General features: G+C 49.6%; 1 protein-coding gene across 16 annotated transcripts in view; it reads right to left on the bottom strand.

The window, feature by feature from the left end:
* Window positions 1–20,863, bottom strand: part of NOS1AP (nitric oxide synthase 1 adaptor protein) — a 183,133-nt gene that overhangs the window by 91,766 nt on the left and 70,504 nt on the right. For 3 of the 16 annotated variants that reach the window (XM_065554767.1, XM_065554769.1, XM_065554768.1), the window contains exon 3: window positions 8,159–8,209. The exons of the other annotated variants lie outside the window; for them this stretch is intronic. The gene's annotated coding sequence lies outside the window, so the exon portion shown is untranslated. The remainder of the gene's footprint in view (window positions 1–8,158; window positions 8,210–20,863) is intronic. 16 annotated transcript variants of the gene reach the window in all.

Genomic DNA, 20,863 nt, shown 5'->3' with positions numbered 1-20,863 from the left:
ACCTCATCCCGTGCACTAAACGCCCCAATAAAAACTATGTGTATGAAACCAGTCAGTCACTCCGCTCTCAAATGAACTCACATAGGAAAGTGATAAAAGACAAAGACACCACAACACCTGTGGGTGAACATGTCTCACAGAGCTATCACTCTATATCTGACCTCTCAGTCCTCATCCTCAAAGGAAACTTGCACAACACTTTCAAAAGACTAGTCTGGGAGCTTAAATTCATAACTCTGCTAGATACTAAACTCTGTTCATGGACTGAACAGAGACACTGGATTTATGGCTCATTACAATAATCTACTACCCACTAACCCCCTCTTTCTGTCCTATGACTGCAGGGGTGTTAATGGGTCACTTTACCATGAATGGTTCCTTAGAACAGTTGTTTTCAAACTTTTTTTCTGGGGACCCAGTTGAAGAAAATTGTTGAGCTGGGAATGAGGAGTTCAGAGTATGTGGGGGGGGGGGGGGGGGGAGGAGGGGGGGGGGCAGCGGTGCTGACCAGAGCCACTAGTGTCCTTGAGTGCTGAGCAAGGCAACCCAGAGCCTTACATGTCGCGACCCAGTACTGGTTCACAACCCAAACATTGAAAAACCCTGCCTTAGAACATGTGCTAAGTACTTATGCTAAACAATCTGTTCCACCTTGCATTTAGCTGTGACGTTCTGAGTACCTTTCCCAGACCTAAGGAATGGCTCAGTGTGGCTCCATAGCTTGTCTCTCTCAATAGCAGAAGTTGGTCCAGTAAACCCACCTTGTCTCTCTAATATCCTGGGACCGACGCAGCTACAACTACACTGTGGCAAGCTGTTATATTCAAAGATTCTGTCTCCAACAAGTTGCAAACCTTGTTTTCCCAGATCAAAGGGCTCTGAATGGTTAAACCAGTGGTTCTCACCCAGGGCTACACATACCCCTGGGGGTACACAAAGATCTTCCAGGGGGTACATCAACTCATCTAGATATTTGCCTAGTTTTACAAAAGGCTACATAAATAGCACTAGCGAGATCAGTATAAAATAAAATTTCATAAAGACAGTGACTTGTTTCTACTGCTCTATACACACCTCTACCTCAATATAACGCTGTCCTAGGGAGCCAAAAAGCGTTATATTGAACTTGCTTTGATCCGCTGGAGTGCACAGCCCTGCCCCCGCGGAGCACTGCTTTAGCGTGTTATCTCAGAATTCATGTTATATCAGGGTAGAGGTGTACTATACACTGAAACATAATGTGACAAAGTTCCTCCTCTATCTTGGTGGGTCCTGTGCTTATTGGCAGATTTTCTTGCCTCAGAGATTCACCATGTGGGTTGGGGAACAGCCCAGAGATCTTCCCCTTTGGAAGAACCCACAGTCCAGGTCAATTGGGAGGTTTGGGGGGAACCCGGGCCCACCCTCTACACCAGGTTTCAGCCCAGGGCCCTGTGGATTGCAGCTGTCTATAGTGCCTCCTGTAACAGCTGCATGACAGCTACAACTCCCTGGGCTACTTCCCCATGGCCTCCTCCAAACACCTTCCTTATTCTCACCACAGGACCTTCCTCCTGGTGTCTGATAACGCTTGTGCTCCTCAGTCCTCCAGCAGCACACCCTCTCAGCTCCTTGCACCTCTTGCTCCCAGCTCCTCACACTTGCACTACAAACTGAAGTGAGCTCCTTTTTAAAACCCAGGTGCCCTGATTAGCCTGCCTTAATTGATTCTAGCAGCTTCTTCTTAATTGGCTCCAGGTGTCCTAATTAGCCCGCCTGCCTTAACTGGTTCTAGCAGGTTCCTGATTACTCTAGTGCAGCTCCTGCCCTGGTCACTCAGGGAACAGAAAACTACTCATCCACTGAGCAGTATATTTGCCCTCTACCAGACTCCTGTACCCCACTGGTCTGGGTCTGTCACAGTAAGTACAATATTTATATTCTAATTGATCCATTTTATAATTCTATGGTCAAATTGACAATGGAAGCAATTGTTCAGTAACAGTGTGCTGTGACACACGTGTATTTTTCTGTCTGTTTTTGTAAGCAAGTAGTTTTTAAGTGAGGTGAAACTTGGGGATATGCAAGACAAATCAGACCCCTGAAAGGGGTACAGTAGTTTGGAAAAGTTGAGAGCCAATGGGTTGAACAGTAGCCTGATTCCTGAGAAGGGGGCTGAGAATCACCAGGGGCAGCTCACAGGGTGAGGCTCTGCTGAGGAGTCTCTGGGGAGTTAGGGAGACAATTTCACTGCTGGTAGGCTTGACATGCCCAGAGTGTGTTTTATCTTTTTTAAGATCTGTTTTTAAAAGTCTTTGGTTCTAATAATTCTTTGCTTGAAGAAGGCTGTCTGGTCACTGGTTACCACTGTCCCAGCCCCAGGGAACAGAATTGCAGGGTCTGGTCATAAGTCAGATCTGTTAAGCCAATCACGGTTAGTATCAGGAGACTGCAACCCAAGACCAGGTCAGAGAGAAGAATCATTCAATTCCCTCCGGCACCAGCTCAAGTGATGCCTAGAAACCTGAGCAGGGAGGGCGCACATGTGGGCAGCAAGAGGAGGTTAGAGGTATAGTTAGCGCAGGAACTGTGACAATACCTATACTTGGTGCTTTAAAAAGGCCAATTTACCACAGCTAAATAATTATGAGTAAAACTGATAGGGCAGAAAAATTTAAAACAGGAAAATGTGAAGGATAATAAGGACTTGTTTAAGAACTTTTATTAGATGTCCCAAAAGCTACCATCCCACAATCACATAAAACAGCTATATTGGTTAAAAAATAATCCTGGTTTAGAGGGGGAATGAAAGCAGCCAAAAAGAACAAACGGTTACTCACCTCTTATAACTGTTGTTCGTCGAGATGTGTTGCTCATATCCATTCCAAGTAGGTGTGTGCACGTCGTGTGCATGGCCGTCGGAATTTTTTTCCCCCTTCCAGCATTCGTCGGGTCGGCTGCGGAGCCCCCTGGAGTGGCGCCTTCATGGCACTCAATATATGACCCTGCTGACCCGGCACCTCCCCAGTTCCTTCTTGCTGGTTACTCCAACAGCGGGGAAGGCGGGCGGGTTTGGAATGGATATGAGCAACACATCTTGAAGAACAACAGTTACGAGAGGTGAGTAACCATTTTTTCTTCTTCGATTAATTGCTCATATAGATTCAAAGTGGGTGATTCCCAAGCCTTACCTAGGCGGTGGGGTCAGAGTTAAGGAAATGCTGATTGTAGCACTGCTCTACTGAAAGCCGTGTCGTCCCTGGCGTGCTGAACGATGACGTAGTGCGAGGTGAAGGTATGTACCGAGGACCAAGTCGCTGCCCTGCAGATTTCTTGGATCGGGACCTGGGCCAGGAATGCCGCTGACGAGGCCTGGGCCCTAGTAGAGCGTGCGGTAATAGCTAGGGTTGGCACGTTGGCTAGCTCGTAGCAAGTGCAGGATGTGACACAGGAGGATATTCTTTGAGAGGAGACTGGGAGGCCTTTCATCTGGTCTGCCACCGCTATGAATAGTTGGGTCGATTTTCTAAACCGCTTAGTGCACGCGATGTAGAAAGCTAGGGCTCTTCGGACATCGAGGGAATGTACCTGCTGCTCCCGGGGACTAGCATGAGGTTTTGGGTAAAAGACTAGTAGGAAAATATCCTGGCTGGTGTGGAAGCTTGACACCACCTTGGGGAGGAAGGCCAGGTGCGGTCTGAGTTGCATCTTATCCTTGTGGAAAACCGTGTAAGGCGGTTCTGAGGTGAGGGCCTTTAGCTCAGAGACGCGTCTCGCCGACATAATGGCAACCAGGAAAGCTGTCTTCCAGGAGACATACAAGAGGGAGCATGTGGCCAACGGTTCGAATGAGGGCCCCATGAGCCTCAAAAGGACCAGTTTAAGGTCCCACGCAAGGACAGGCTGACGGATCTGAGGATATAAACTGTCCAAGCCTTTGAGAAAGCAACCAACCATAGGGTTGGTGAAGACCGAGCAGCCAGACGCACCCGGGTGGAAGGCCAAGATAGCAGCAAGGTGAACCCTTATGGAGGACGCCACCAGGCCTTGCTGTTTCAGGTGAAGGAGGTACTTCAAGATGAGCGGTACCGGTGCGTGGAGGGTGTGTGTGCGGCGCTCATCACATCAACACAAAAAATGTTTCCACTTTGCCAGATACGTGGCTTTAGTGGAGGGCTTCCTGCTGCCCAGCTGCACAGAAGCTCCGTGGGGTTCAGCCATGAAGCTTCCAAGCCGTGAGGTGAAGGGACCGTAGGTCGGGATGACAGAGGCGACCATGGTCCTGAGTGAGTAGGTCCAGGAGGAGAGGCAACGTGACTGGTATGTCCACCGACAGCTCCAGCAGCGTGGTGGCCCTGGGCGCTCCTCTCTGGGAAGCGCCACATTGACCATCTCCAGGGTGGTGGGTCTCTGTGATGGAGAGCCACTCTTCTCTTGCTTCCAGTGCTGCTTTGGCGCCGAGGAGTGGCGGTGCTGCGGGTCTCGGCCAGAGTCCATCCGCGGTGCCACTTCCACCACTGCTGCCGGGGAGCTGCGCACTGAAGAACTCAGTGCCGGGTCCTGCCGCGCCGAAGGAGGCTGGGGTCTAAGTGCCGCCTCCATAAGGAGCTGCTTAAGGCAAAAGTCATGCTCCTTTTGGTCCTAAGAAGAAACCCCTTGCAAATCCTGCATCTATCAGCTTGGTGAGCCTCCCCCAGACACTTCAGACAAGAGTCATGGGGGTCACCTGATGGCATGGGCTTGGAGCAGAACTTGCAGGGCTTGAATCCTGGGGACTTGGGCATGAGAGCCCTCCCAAGGAAAAGCGGTCAGGATGGAGGGTAAACCCCCCAGCCTAACTGCTACAAACTACAACAAAAATAAACTACAAGAATTAAAGAAAAAAATGATAACTACTATAAGAACGACTATAAAACAAGCTAGGGAAACGTGGAGAACTCGCTGAGCAAGACACCACAGTTCCAACGACCGTCATGGGCAGTAAGAAGGAACTGAGGGGGCGCCGGGTCGGCAGGGTCATATATTGATTGCCATAAAGGCGCCACTCCAGGGGGCTCCACAGCTGACCCGACGGATGCTGCTAGGGGAAAAACTTTCCGACAGTCGTGCACGCAACGCGCGCACACCTACTTGGAATCAATGTGTGCAATCACTCAAAGAAGAATTAAAAAAAAATAATGAAAAAAGGCAAATGAATAGCAATGAATATAAACTAGCAGTTATGAAATTCAGACAATTGATAAGGGAAGCTAAAGGTATCCGAGACAACGCAATGGCCAGCTGGGTTAAAGAGTTTTTGCTTTGATTTTTGAGACGCTCTATTGCCCCCATAGTTTGGAGCAGGGACTTGAAACTTGGAAGTGTGTGGCCGTTGTGTCAGAAAGGTGCCTTTGCTGTTCCTGTGAAAATCCACCCAAATGTGGCCAGGTTAAAAGTCCTGAAAAATCTCAGTTCACGCCTGCTCAGTAGAGATTTAAGAATTCAGCAGCTAAAATCTCAGAAGATTCTGTCCTCACTCAGCATGCTCCATCCCCTCACCACTCCTAGTGTTGACCAGACTGAGCATGCAGCTGCCTAGGGTATGGAGCAAAGCCAGACACTCCACATAACTGCAGCTCCCAGCTGCTCCAGGCTGGCCTGGGTCTGAGCATCAGAGCTGAGAGCAGGGATGGGAGACTCCCTCCCCTATGCTCACCCTAATACTCCTATTGGCACCCAGGCAGCATGGAAGAGGAAGCTGCCTGATTCAACTGCAGAGGGGATAAGACCCAGACTGGCAGGAGGGACCAAGGAGTCTGGAGAGACTGTCCTGGATAGTGTGTGTGTGGGGGTAGGGGGGCGGAAGCAGTGAGGGGGAGTAGGAGATGGAAACTGGGACTGGCTGGGCAAGGAGACTGATATTGACAACTGGAGGGGTTGTGGGAGAGGGGTGACAGACTAGCCCCGGGGGCAGGGAAGGCTGGGACCCGGGAGGGAAGGTGGAGGGCAGAAGCTGTGACTAGTTGGGCAAGGAGATCTGGGAGCCAGTAAAGGAAACAGGAGGGGGGACTGGAAGCCAGTTGTCTGGGGGGTGACACTGATCAGAGTAGGAGTTGGGGGCACAGAGGGAGACAAGGACGGCTGGGCAAAGAGACAAGGATTGGGAGCCAGTGGGGGGTGAGAGGATGATTGGAGGCCATGGGGCGGGGAGAGGCAGATAGGATGAGGAAGGAGGAAATGGCATGGGCTGGGCAAGGGGATGGGGATGAGTAGCCGGGAGTAGAGATCGGGTCTGGGTAAGCAAGAATGGGACAGGGACAAGGGGCTGGGGTGGGGAAAAGACAGACCTGGGATAGGGACAGGTTGGAGCAGAAAGGATCAAGCTTGGAGGCAAGGAACAGGCAGAAAGGTCTGTGACCACTCAAGCACACTCCCCTCTACAGCCCAGAATGGAACCCAAGATTCCTGGACATAGAGGGATAGACATTGCAAGGAGATGGGCCATGGCCCCCATGAGGCATGGAATGAAGCACTGATACTCAACTCCTGCTCATGTTAAAGAGTGTGTTAGTACTGTAAAACACTGACTAGATTTCCAGTTCTGCTTTGGTAGTAATCAGACGGTCTGCTGGAGCCCATCCGCTCCTCCCCACAACAGCAGGCACCATCTCTGTCCATTCCAGTCACACCACATCCCGTAGCAGTCACAGCTTGTGCTACAGGGAAAATCCCCGCCAGGGAGGCACACGTCTGTGACTGTCTGAGGCGATGTGCCATGTCCTTGTCAGAGAGCTAATCCCACAGTGACTGGGCTGCTTTCCAGGCCCTGTTCCTCACACCTGGCGGTGTTGTCCTGCTCCCACACCCCTCTCTCCCACCCAGGGCTTCCATGCTGACTCAGTCCTGTCTCTCCGGCCATGCCCCCAGCTGGCTGCCAGCTCCACTCTGCGGCTCCTGGTCTATGTGAAGCAGCCTGCCTGACTGCTGCTCCTCCAGGTTCTTCCTCGTGCCTGGAGGAGACAACATCACCCGGGGCCCAGTCTGGGGCTGCTGCTGTGTTCTGAGAGTCGCAAGGCATTGCTTCGGAATTTACGCCAGGTGCAGTGCTGTTAGCCCCTGATTTTCACAACATGGCCGCCGCCGAGTGCCTGAAGCCTCACTGGTGGTTGTGTCCATCTTCAACAGCTCCAGCACCGCACCCAGCCAAAGGAAATGCTCGGGCACCATGTAGCCTGTGGCTCTGGGGGCCTGGAGAGGAGGAAGTTTCCCAGGACTCAGCTACCAGGCACACAGCCCTGCACAGAGCCAAGTGCTGCCAACATTCATGACAAGAATGGTGACTATTGTGGCCCATTCTCCCCCCGAAGCAGGGTCAATACCCAGCCAGCACATAGCTGCAGCACAGTGGCCCTAGGGCTCTGAGCCCCCCTCAGTGGGACCCATACCCCATATGTAGCCTCAGCACGGCACCCCTGCAGCCCTGAGGCCTCCCAGCGGGGCCTGTGCCCACGCGTAGCCACAGCCTGTCGTCTCTAGGGACCCTGATCTCCCCTCCACCCCCAACAGAGCCCATACCCAGCATGTAGCTACAGCCTGGTAGCCCCAGGATCCTGAGTCATTGCCATGGAGATCGGCTGACACAACAGAACCCTGTTACCCACTGATTGCAGCAAACTGGAAAGAGAAACGCTGAATAAAAGCAATGTCAAGGTGCTGCTGTTGTGTCCTTCCATAGGTCAGCCAGGAACACATTTCCGAGCGCTCCTCCCTCCGAGCTCACTTCTGCTTCCACCCTGTACCACAGCACCACCTTCTCCTCCCAGCCCTCTTACCGTCCCAGCTCTACTCCAGCATCTCCTTCTCCCAGCCTCATGTCAGCTCCAGATTCTGGCCCACGCCCAGCTTCCTTTCTGGCTCAGTGAAGCCTGGGGAGGGCAGTCTCACACTGTTCTGACTGGTCTGTAGTTCCCCGCAATCTCTTTCTTCCCTTTTTAAAATATAGGCACTATATTTGCCTTTTTCCAGTTGTCTGGGACCTCTCCCGATCGCCATGAATTTTCAAAGATAATAGCCAATGTCTCTGCAATCACATCAGACAACTCCCTCAACACCCTTGGATACATTAGATCTGGACCCATGGACCTGTGCACATCCAGCTTTTCTAAATAGTCCTGTTATTTCACTACTGAGGGCTGCTCACCTCCTCCCCATTCCGTGTTGCTCAGTGCAGCAGTCTGGGAGCTGATCTTGTCTGTGAAGACCAAGACAAAAAAAGCATTAGCTAATAAATCTTTAGTTAGTTTACTATAGAATTGGCTGCTAGTGTGGTCTTTTATGTAAGATCTAGGGGACCAATTGATCTGGGATAAGTGACTGGTCTCTTGGGACTGGAAGCAACCTGAATGTAATGTGATCTTTGGTATAAGTGACCATTTATCACTAAGTACAAGTTGTCTGTGTGGCAAGATAGACTGAAGTGTCTACAGGGACTGTCTGTGACTCCATGGTAAGACTGGGTTACCGATCCAGGAGTTCACATTTGTTACTAGCTTGGTGAAATCTAATTATAGAACACACCACCAGTTTGGGGCATCTGCCCTGTTTTCTGACCATTTGCCCTGAGGTCGGCACTCACAGCTGTGAGCTGTGCCAGATAAGACAGGTGGGCCAAGGGAATATTAGTGACAAAGGCAGAAGGACAATGCTCTTCTCAATCGGGCATCAGAGCAAGGTGCCAAATGCCAAGTGATGCTGCACAGACATGTGAGTGGCACTCTGGGGAGCAGTATGGTACACAAGTCCCTGCATCAGCCCTCGCAGGGCTGGTGCCAGACACAGGGCAGACAGGAACCAAGACGTCTCAGCAGAAGCTGCAGCCCCCAATCCTGAGGGCAGGGAGGCTGAAACCGAGACACCGAGGGAAGGAAAGGGGCAGGGCAGAAGTGTTTGATGTCTGTCCCACACTCCAGTGAGTGGCAGTTCCCAGCAGACAGTGATCCCAAGCTCAGGGAGAATGCTGACACATGACAGCCCTGAATCCAGCTGCTGGAGCACCCCCTGGGGAGGGGCAGAAAGAATCACGCTGTTTCCCAGCCACTGGGAGGAGAGAGGCTCCCCAGAGAACAAAAAAAGGACTCAACACAGTTGGGAAGCAGAGTTATGGGAGTACCAGGCAGCAGGCCGTGGGGTGCCTGGGTGTTCCTTCTCTGATTCCTGCCTGCGCCTCACCACTCACAGTGCTAGCCTGGGGTGCTGGGTCTAACAGTGGCCCTTCAGCCTACAGGCTGTGGGCGCATTCGTTAGGCAGCAGGGCCACCTAAGCCATGAGACACGGTGCAGCTTGTGCTTAGGTACCCGACCCAGAATAAAATGGCGGTTCCTGTGATCCCCCACAGCACAACTTATTCCAGCCTCCCAGGCATGTGCACAGAGCAAGAGCAGGGCCAGGCTTCCCCACAGGAATGGGGAGACAGGAATCCCTTTCATGGGAAGGAGAAACAGGTGGTAGACTCCACTATGCCCGCTCAGTGCCAGCTAGGCTTCTAGGCATCTAAGCCAGCCAGCCAAGGTGGTCAGAGACTATTCCACAGCTGCCCCTGGGGGCTTCTTGCATATCCCTCTGGCACGGCAAGTACTGACCCATCAGATACAGGATACTGAACCAGATGGGCCACTAGTCTGATCTGGCAGAGCAATTCCTATGTTCTTCCAACTGACCTGATAGATCTGGTCTCTCCTTGGGCATGAGGTAGAGGGTGAAGTAGGAGCTGGAGTTGAGGATGTGAGAACAGAAATACATAATGAAGGGTCTCTCTTCCGAATGGGGAGGGTGGAAGAGAGATTTGCAGAGAAAGCACTGGAGAGCTGAAAGCCAGAGCATTTATAGCCCCGGCCCCCCCACCAGTCCAGGAACCAGCTTCTGCCTAGTTCCTCATTTCTTCAGGAGCCACAAAGTTACAAACACTTCCCACTTTGGGAACAGTCATTCCTGCCCCATCACACAGGACACATTGGAAACAGACAGAAAGGAGAACTTACACCATGTAATTTTTTTCAATGTTAACCTTTTAAGGGCAGGTTGCCTGGCCCACCAGAACAAAGCTGAGCAATTGGAGCACTGCCAAGTAAACTGTGATTACATTGCTCTACAGCCAAAATGCTTCTGAAATAAATGTAGTCAAACTTTACTAATTCTGGGTCATTGAGAACGAAAATGATGCTTAAAATTGTTGATTGGCTCTAGTTTTCAAGATATGCTATTGAGTCAGTATATATGACCCTTGACTTGGGAATGGCGGAGGATAAGTGAGTTATAAAGGGAAGGGATCTCAATTTAAACCAGAAATGACTAAAATACATCTTTGACTGGATCTATGAATAAGTCTATGACTGGGTTTGGACAGTACTTGCTTTTTAGGCAAAACAATGAATGATGCAATCTGAAGCTGGTATTGCGTCATACATGATATAAATTGCATCATGTTATTCCTAGAAGTCATGGATGATGCAATCATAACGAAGCTTACATCACTTTGCTGAACAAATTGCACTATATCAGCTCTAGAAATCATACAGTGTCATGCTCTCTTATTTGTCAGTGTTTGATTTTGCAAAGGGACACATTTCTGTTTAGCCAAAGTGAGCAGAGATGCCTCGTACTTATGTCAACAGTGCAGATAACTTCTGCTATGTTTGTGGTGAAGTGACTTTTGCATCACAAAAGCGCAGTATAACCACTATGGTTAAGAAAGCCTATCACCTTTATTTTGGCTGCAAAACTGGAGATCAGGACAAGAGGTGGGCCGCACACATATGCTGCAACACTTGTGCAACAAATCTTCGCCAGCAGTTGAACAGGAAAAGGAAATCTATGCCTTTTAGAGTGCCAATGATTTGGAGAGAGCCAACAGATCATACCAGCAATTGTTACTTCTGCATGGTGCCTCCAGTTGGGAAAGGTGTGTCAAAGAAGAAAAAGTGGACTGTGCATTATCCAAACATTCCATCAGCTATACGCTCAGTACCTCACGGAGAAGGACTGCCGGTTCCTGATGCACCAGAATCATTCTCACTTGAGTCAGACGAGGAAGAGGATGAAACTTCTGGTCCTGAACCATCAATGTCACAGGACCAGCATTTTCTCCCATCCTCCTCCTCTGAACCACACCTCATAACACAAGATGAACTGAATGACCTTGTCAGGGATTTGGAACTACCCAAGAGTAAGGCAGAGCTGTTGGGCTCCAGACTACAGCAGTGGAATCTCCTGGCAGGTGATGTTAGGGTTTCCATGTTCCGTGACTGTCAAAAGGATCTTGTCCCATTCTTCTTCATGGAAGGTGATCTTGTAGCCTGCAATAACATCGATGGTGTGATGGCAGCCCTCAACATCGTTCACGATCCAGATGAGTGGAGACTGTTCATTGATTCATCGAAGACGAGTCTTAAAGCTGTTTTACTGCATAATGGCAATGTTTTGCCATCAATTCCAGTTGGTCATGCAGTCCATACGAAGGAGACCTATGACAACATGAAACAACTTTTGAGGTGCATAAACTATGACCAACATCAGTGGCAGCTTTGTGGCGATTTGAAGGTTGTTGCTCTCTTGCTTGGTCTGCAGACTGGATACACAAAGTACTGCTGTTTTCTCTGCGAATGGGATAGTCGTGCAAGAGATTCCCACTACATCAAGAAAGATTGGCCACTCCAACAGTCATTGGAGCCTGGGAGGAAAAGTGTTCAGCATCCACCACTTGTTGAATCAAGGAAGATTTTGTTACCACCCTTACACATCAAGCTGGGTCTGATGAGGAACTTTGTCAAGGCCATTGACAAAACACAAGCAGCTTTCAAGTACCTCCGTGGAAAATTTCCAAGGTTAAGTGACGCTAAGATAAAGGAAGGTGTCTTTGTTGGTCCTCAGATTCGTGAACTTCTTCGAGATGATGCATTTGACCATGCACTGCGTGGCAAGGAAAAGACAGCATGGAAAGCCTTCCAGTTAGTGGCAATAAATTTTCTCGGAAACAACAAGGCAGACAACTACAGGTTATTGGTGGAAAACCTCCTAAAGGCATACAAAAGCCTTGGTTGCAACATGTCACTAAAGATACATTTTTTGCACTCTCATCTAGATTTTTTTTCCACCGAACTGCAGAGCAGTGAGTGACGAGCACGGCGAGCGATTTCACCAGGACATTGCAACAATGGAGAAACGCTATCAGGGCAAATGGAGCCCATCAATGCTTGCAGACTATTGCTGGACAGTGACAAGAGATGCTCCATTTAATGAATACAAGAGACAAGCCAAGAAGCGCCGAGTAGACACTGAATAGGACTAAACTATGTACATAATAGTTTTTTGCCTTTTGTTTCATAATAAATTTTATTTATATAACCCTTTTGCTGATTTTTAAAGTGTTCCATAAACTGGACAGGTGAAATATTATCATGTAAAGCAACCATAAACACATGAAAAGACCTAGGTTTACAATTTATGATTAAAACCCTGCTATCTGCACAATATACATAGATATAAAATGTAAAAACTTAAATATCTTAGAAACAGTAGCCAATCAGTTGTTTTAATTGTTATATTTGGATTCAGCACATCAAAATACATAATAAATAGTACATTTTATCTCAGAAGCAGACGACTTCTCAAAAATTGTAGACCAGTGTTACAGCTGCTTTGCGTCACAGAGCAGTGCACAGCTCCCAAATGCACTGGTGACTCTGGTAGCAGTTGGCTTAGAGAGCTGTTAGTGCTCGGTGGAAGGAAGGGAAAAGGTGCCCAGTCCTTGCAATATAAGGGTGCCCTGTGCTCGTGCCTAGATCCCCGGACCCTGGCGTGCACCTCACTGCAGTGGAGCCAAGGCAGCAATGCCATAGGAAGCCTTTCAGGCACCAGTGCCCATGCCAGCATGGGGCCGCAGGGATGAGTAGTGGGCCATGTAGTCTGTCAATGAGAAATTCCCCACAGGCAACCAGTCTCCTCATACTGCTAAGACATCCCAGTCATGTAAATGATGCATGCAAATTATCTGTAGAGGAAGGGTGGTGATTGGTTGAGTTTTCTCAGATATCACCACGTTACCTGAACTGTTGACTAATGTCTGTGACCTACATGACAATCACTAGGCTCTGGAATGAACTCACACATGGAAATGATAAAAGAACAGCCTCACAACTCGATCACTATCTCTGACCTATCAGTCCTCATCCTCAAAGGAAACCTGCACGACCCTTTCAGAAGACGAGCCTGGGAGCTTAAATTCATAACTCTGTTAACCTCCCAGCTAGCTACTAAGTCTGCTGTGAAAAGGGATATTAACAAACACACATCACTTTTCACGGCAGATTTACTCAGCCCCGGCAAGCCGGGGGGGGCGCAAATTAAGCACTGGATAGGGAGGTGGGTAGGAAGGTAGCAGGGACCAGGGGTGATGGGGTTGTGTTGTGAGTCTGGGGCTGGAGCCCAAAGCCAGAGCCCAAAGCCCCATGCCCAGGGGACGGAGCCCGCGGCCCAAGCCCAAAGCCCTGCAGCCAGGGGACAGAGCCTGCCATCGAGCAGACAGAGCCCAAAGCCCAGCGGCTGGAGCCTGCTGTCCGCCACCCCCTGGCTGAAGTCCAATCCCACCACCTCCAGGAAGGTGGGGAATTCACTGGATGCCTGCACCTTCAGTGTTTGTGTCTCCAGAGGGAGGCAGGGTCCAACACCTCCTGGGGATGCTGGGGGGAGGGGCCACTGCTCCCTCCTCCCCCAATCACCAGCCAGGAACTAGTGGCCACATTTGAGAAAGACTGGTTTAAGGACCCTAACTGTACCTTTCTAGACTTTTAACATGTTTAGATTTCTTTAAGCATCGCCATAACCCTAGTTCCTGGGATTGTAAAGCTTGGTTTGGGGATAAATGCATCCCTGTAGTCTGTTTGTTTTGCCGTTCCACTACTCTTGCCTGCAGCTCTATCTTAAGGTAGTTTTTGTTATCTTGGGTAAACAAGTAAATCCACTAGTCAATTCCCAGAAAATTCATCCTGTAGTGAGTGCTGTAATTTTGGGAAAGACACTGCATTTTTTATATGTAAGAAGCCCAAAACTCTGCTTTAAGTTCAAAATCAAAGTCAGTCTTAACTATGAAGTTGTGACTGGTGCCTTATAATAATCAGAGTTGTGAAGCAGAGAGAAAATACAACAGCAGTCAGCAGAAGAGGAGGGCTTGAAATCATGATCTCCTGTCTCATAGCCTAGTGCACCTTCCCTCTGTCAGTGCTCCTCAATCCCGACCCGCAGCCCTGTTCTCCCCCAGTGCTGGGCACACACAGCTCGGCTAGTGCCCCTCAATCCCGACCTGCAGCCCCCTGCTACCCCAGTGCTGGGCACACACAGCTCTACTAGTGCACCTCAATCCCAACCTATAGGCCCCTGCTATCCCAAGTGCTGAGCACACACAGCTCTGCCAGGGTCCCTCAATCCCAACCTGCAGCCCCCTGCTACCCCAGTGCTGGGCACACACAGCTCTGCTAGTGCCCCTCAATCCTGACCCGCAGCCCCCTTCTACCCCAGTGATGGGCACACACAGCCCTGCCGGGGCCCCTCAGTCCCAACCTGCCGCCCTCTTCTACCCCAGTGCTGGGCACACACAGCTTTGCTAGTGCCCCTCAATCCCAACCCACAGCTCTGTTCTACCCCAGTGCTGGGCACCCACAGCTCTGCTAGTGCCCCTCAATCCCAACCCGCAGCCCCCTTCTACCCTAGTGCTGGGCACACACAGCTCTGCTAGTGCCCCCCAATCCTGATCCACACAACAGACTGCAAGTCCACTTTTTCTAACCTTTCTCCAGTGCATCTCCTGTTTAGATGTAGTTGTCTGCTGCCCACAGCCCATTGCGCTGGCGGCTCCCCCCGCAGCCAGGGGATGCGAGGCTGGCACGCAGGGTAGCAGGCAGGAATCCCAGCAATGCCTGCTGTGTTGTTTTCTCTTTGCCCCGCAGTGGGTCAGGTTTCTGTTTGAATGACGTCCCAGGCAGTGGGAGCTGGAGATTGCTCATCAGTACTGCTGGCTAGGAGACTGAGTAGACCTTGTCCATGTCAGGCATATACCACATCCCACGATGGTCTCAGCCCGTCTGTCTTGTTCATCCCTACTGCCAGCTACAGCAAGGATTAGTCAGGAACCAATCAGGGATCAGCAAGGCACCTGGCAGACAGGGGTAGCCCCATAGGCTCCTGTGATCTGCTCACAGCCATGCAGTCGCTGGACACAGCAGGAGAGGGTAGCGCACTGCTGGCTGTGCTGCGCAGCTGAACGGGGAGCCTCCATTAAGGAAAGCCTTCCCCATTCTGTTTGTGCCTTCTGGGGATAGCAGGCCTGCTAGGAGCCAGTCAAGCCGCAGCTCCAGGGCCAGGAGAGGGGTGTTGCTCCCTGGACTGATACCTCTGTTTGACTCACCTCCCAGTGTCTGGAAACCTCCCTATTCCACAGGCTACAGGCCCCAACTAACACCTGGCAACCAGAAACCTTCTCTACGTTCCATGGGGAAAAGGGCACTGCTACCCAGCCCAGAGGGCTCCCCCACCACTGGAGCAGCACACACAGGTAGCCACAGGCTGCACTCTCCTCTCCTCCAGAGCAAGCTGGAGTCTCCGCTCTCACTTTCCCACCCAACAGGGCAGTAAGACAGACAGCAGATTTATCCAGTCCCCCATTCCCATTGCTCCTCACAGCCACCCAGCTTTTCCCAACCACAGCCAGAGTCCAGGGCTGCATTTCCTCTCCTGGGGCCCTTGACTTGTGCTGAGCTCCCCACTGCCTCTCGGCAGAGCCCGGAAAGCAGCTTTCCATTCAGGAACCTACCCCAGTAACTCCATGGCAAAAACCTTGCCAGACTTCCAAGAGTCCTTTTAAACCCAAACAAATGCAGGAATCCAACGCTTCTAGCTCAATGACCCCTTCACCTCCAGGTTCCTGCTTCCTTGGATCTTCGGTGCCCCTTCCGATGCTCAAGGTGTGACCCTGCTCATTACCAGAGCCAGCAGGCAGGCCTAAGAAAACCTCTAACACAACTGCATTGGCTCAGGTGTGGACTGTTCCCTGCCTCACTCCAATATGACCTCCTCATATATAGCTCCCAACTGCATTCAGCATGGCACAGAATATCTCCCAGAGGATGCCAGACCAGAGCATGGTCTGCCTGTTTTCCTAGACGACCCATTTGTCTGGTGCCCGCTGAAGTTCATATGCTCCTTCCTGGCCTCCTTTGGCAGGTTACTTAGGTTCCCAGTGGCTTAGCACAGAGTCCTACTCGGTGCAGTCTCTCCACCCTCCCGCTCTGGGTGCTGGCTTTAAAGACAGTGCCCATGTTTCCAAAGAATTCCATTGGAACATGACTTCTACTCCCTATCGAAGGGGGATTCCTAACAGGTCGCAGCACAGCTCACCCGTGACCATTCCCCCTCCTAGCGATGAGAGCAGCAGAACTACACCCAGCAGCCCTGCAGGAGCCATCACTGCGCACAGCACCTTACTAGTCTCTTATGAGAGACCTCGCAATAAGGGAACACAGGCCCGTCAGCTGTCTGAGGCCAGCCCAGGCAGCAAGTGCAGGGTAGTTTGGTACAGGCGGCCAGTGCTTTTGGGCCAGGGATGGGCTGCTCGTGATTCCCTTAGGAGGCTGTTCTGCAGGCTTGCAGAACTCCCTGTCTAAGTTTTCCCCCCAGATTCAGTTAAAATTTTCATTCCTTAATTCATCCCCTTGCTCCTAGTTATACATACCTGGCCCATCTTCACCATGCCTCTTACAATGAAATCCAGCTAACACAAGACACCTATGTCTACTTGTTCATTTTCAAACCAAGCGTAGAAGCTGGCTCCAGAGCCCGGATTTTTGATAAATAAAACCCCATGGATTAAAACTCAGTTCACATGTGTTGTAGTGGGGTCCTCTCCAGGCTCTGTCGGCTGCTCCCAGTACTGAAAGGAGGCTCATTGGTCCAATTCCAAAGCACTCCTCTAAACTATGCACCACATTAAGAACTTTCCAGGCTTCAATCCCAGTTACTATGTTCAGATACTGTACAGTCTCACTAGACTAGCTGCTGTCTCTTCTGGAGCCCACATACCAGAGCACCTGTCCGCATGATTCTTTGCACTTGAGATCCCCAAGCTGCTCCATAATTTTCCATATAGTCCTTTGCTCACTGACAAAAGTCTTTGGAAAATAAATGTCCTCATTCTTTAAAGCACAGCACGACTACCCTGTCCTTTCTAAAGGAACACAGTCGCCTTGACATCTAGACAGTTGCAAGCAGTCTCAGGCATTATAACTCCACCAGAGAGGTCCTTTGGGGCCATCTGCCTGTCCCAAGTCAGGATAAAGGAGGAGGGTTGGGAGTGGGGCTAGCAACTCCACCCCGTAAAAAATTAACCTGCTACAGAAATGCCAACAATAGAGATAACAGAGACTTTTAGCCTGGAAAAAGAAGGGTCTTCAACTCGAAGACGCATGACACTGGGTGGTGAAAGTCGTGAGGAAGCCACTAAGCCGATTACCGTTCTTGCAACCAGGAGGATTACCATCGGTACATGGAACGTGAGGACCATGTACGAGTCAAGAAAGACGGCGCAGGTCGCAGCAGAGATGAGGAGCCATCCAAGAAACACCTGGCGACGCGACCTTCAGGCTGATAGCATAAAAATGGGCTATACCTGGAACCAGCTAGAGCAAATGGCCCAGGATAGAGGACTCTGGAGATCTGTGGTTGGCAGCCCATACCCCGATTGGGGTGACGGGCATGAGTGAATGAGTGAGAGTCAGGCATTATGCTGTCTCATGGAGTCCTCTCACTAACTTTTAGAATAGGATCTTAGAAGATTAGGGTTGGAAGAGACCTCAGGAGGTCATCTAGTCCAACCCCCTGCTCAAAGCAGGACCAATCCCCAACTAAATCATCCCAGCCAGGGCTTTGTCAAGCCAGGCCTTAACAACCTCTAAGGATGGAGAGTCCACCACCTCACTAGATAACCCCAGGAGCGGCGCCAGGGGTTTTGCCACCCTAGGCAGCAGCGCTCTTCCTCAGAGCATTTGGCTGCGGGGGTCCTTCCGTTCTGCGTCTTCAGGGCACTTCGGCGGCGGGTCCCGGAGCAAGTGAAGGACCTGCCGCCGAAGCGCCCCGAAGACACGGAGCAGAAGGACCCCCGCTGCCGAATTGCCGCAGAGGACGGCAAAATGCCACCCCCCAAATCCTGCCGCCCTAGGCGACCACCTAGGGTTGCCTAGTGGAAGCGCCGGCCCTCGGTAACCCATTCCAGTGCTTCACCACCCTCCTAGTGAAAAAGTTTTTCCTAATATCCAACCTAGACCTCCCCCATTGCAACTTAAGACCATTGCTTCTTGTTCTCTCAAACAACTTTTGTGGTTTTCCTACATTTCAGAATTTCTCTCCACTGTTGCTGTGTGAAAGACACACAAAAAGCACAGGGAGCCGGGAAAAGGACTATGCATAGCGTGCTGCTAAAGCCACAAACTGAAAAAACTTGATTAATATTTGCTTTCTCAGACCTCTTTCAGTGATTGCCATCTGGGGTGTTAACTTGTAGCAATGAAAAGTAAAAGCATCGCTGGCAGAACTGTGATCTGTAAGCTGAAGATATTGCCTTAATATCTTACTTCATTTCCCAGGCTGTACTAGACCATAGGTACATGACCCTTTCTCATTTAAATTTCACACCTTTCACAGGAAATCCCTATTATTCTTTACTGTGATCTCTAAGGCTGTTCTACACTTCAAAACTTTGCCTTTGGAAGGCCAAACTGGTGCGTCAGTCCATTTATATTGTTCAAGGAGGATTTAAGTGTATTCATTTTTCATTTAGTCCTCTAAAACCTATGTCCCCCTCTTTCCACAGCTGCCTTAGTGTTGGACAGTCCTATGGCATATGCATCAGGGTTCCTTTAATTTGTTACAGCACCAAACAAGAGTTAAAGTGGTGCTTGATTTCAGTTTCCAAACCTCAGCCAGAAATTATATCCTAGGTTATTTAACTGCTAACCTGGGTTTAGCTCCACGGGAAAACTGTTTCTTGAAAGCTGCAATCACAGAGTGTGTGATTCTACAAAAATGGAGGAGTAGGATCATGCCCAGACAGTAGTATTCAAGACCTGTCCAAGTTAGCAGCCAAATAAAGAATGGCTTGCTGCTGTAGAGAGCAATTATATGAATTTAAAGGCATTTGCCCCCCATTTCTAGCCACATTTGGATTAAAATGTTGAGACTGTTCAAAGAATGCCAGATTGCCATCCCATCTAACCCCATTGCTCTCCTGCCCCAGCCCCCTCCTTCTCTAGTCACATGTATAGCCTCCTCTTTATTACTGTAAGCCCACCCTAACATGTTCCATAAATGGAGTTTTGTATGGTTTTGTACTGTCTGGTCTTGCAGCTTTGACAAGCTGGACAACTGTGCAATTACATCATTCTACTGGAGATCCACGTGGAAACACGTACAGGCTGTAAGTCAGTAGTTTTTCCAACTTTTGTATTGGACCCTTTTCACACAGCAAGTCTCTGAATATGACCTGCCCCTCATAAATTAAAAATGGGAGGGGGTAATTTAATGGGGGCTTGGGGCTGTCAGCCCCATGGAGCCGACAGCTCGCGACCCCCATGTAACTACCTGCAACCCACCTGAGGGGTCACAATCCTCAGTTTAAGAACCCCTGCTGTAAGTCATTTACCTTTTTGTACTTTTCATTGTTTCTTTAGTTTATTGATTTTTCATAATAAAAAAACCCACTTGTGCTCACCCCCCCCATAACTATGTAGATTTCACTGTCTCTTTTAGGTTGGTGTCTGTACTCGTTTCAGAACACTTTTCATTAACGGTTTCTTTGTGGGAGATCATTTAGAAGGAAGGCTAAGGGTCAGAATATTTGAAAAGAAACAGGTAGAGATATCTGTCCATGAACACATACCACTGCAGGATCTAACAAGTTTTAACAGTTACTCCTGGGGGAATTCTGTGCCAAAAAAATTAAAAATTCTGCACCAAATAATTAAAAATTCTGCACACAATATTTTAAAATTCTGATATTTTATTTGTTAAAATAATGCAACAGAATCACGCTTGTTTAAATAAATTACCAAAATAATTGAAACTACAGTACAATGGATGGAGGAAATCCCCAAACCCACTCTGTCTAATAGTAATGTAGCTAGGTTTGACCCTTTATTTCTTAACCCTAATCAGTCAACAAATACATGTAGCCATATGCTCAGTGTTACCTCATAGGTAACTGAGGAGCAAGCGAGGGCTGGGGACTCAAACTCACAATTTATACTGCCTTTTGACCATCTCCAGAAAGGTCAGTAGGAAACAGTTCATGGAGCACATTTTGATAGGAAATGTTTTCAGTCCAAAAATTTAGACCAGTTCTAATTAATATAGCACCATAAGCATTTATAAGGCCATATGTCCTTTACAATAAGGCTCCTTTACACCATTCTGGCAACATAAAGGAGCCTTAAAATTTTTACACTTGTTTTATACTCCTGGGGGAATTCACTAAGAACACTGGGAACAATTCACTAAGCGACAGGCTACTACATTCTGCTCTGCCTAAGGGGACAGAGCCTGTCCCACACTACCTCCTCAGAAACACCCCAAAGCCCTGATCTTCCATGCCAAGCATGCTGCAATAGCGAGCGAGAGGGATAGTCTCTCTCTCACAGGCATGACTGCCCAGCCCCACCGCCCCTGCTCTGGTGGTGATTTACATCTCTATCAGCTGCTCCAGATGCCCAAACCAACCTGCCTGCACTGCTGGGGAGGGGTGCTTGACCGCTCTTGTGGCTTCCCTTTACTTCCTGGTCAGAAGTCATTTTTCTGTGGGGAAGCAAATAA

Source organism: Chrysemys picta, chromosome 8, assembly GCF_011386835.1.
Source record: "Chrysemys picta bellii isolate R12L10 chromosome 8, ASM1138683v2, whole genome shotgun sequence".
In the NCBI taxonomy this organism is placed as follows: Eukaryota; Metazoa; Chordata; order Testudines; family Emydidae; genus Chrysemys; species Chrysemys picta.
This window is presented reverse-complemented; position numbering and strand designations above follow the sequence as displayed.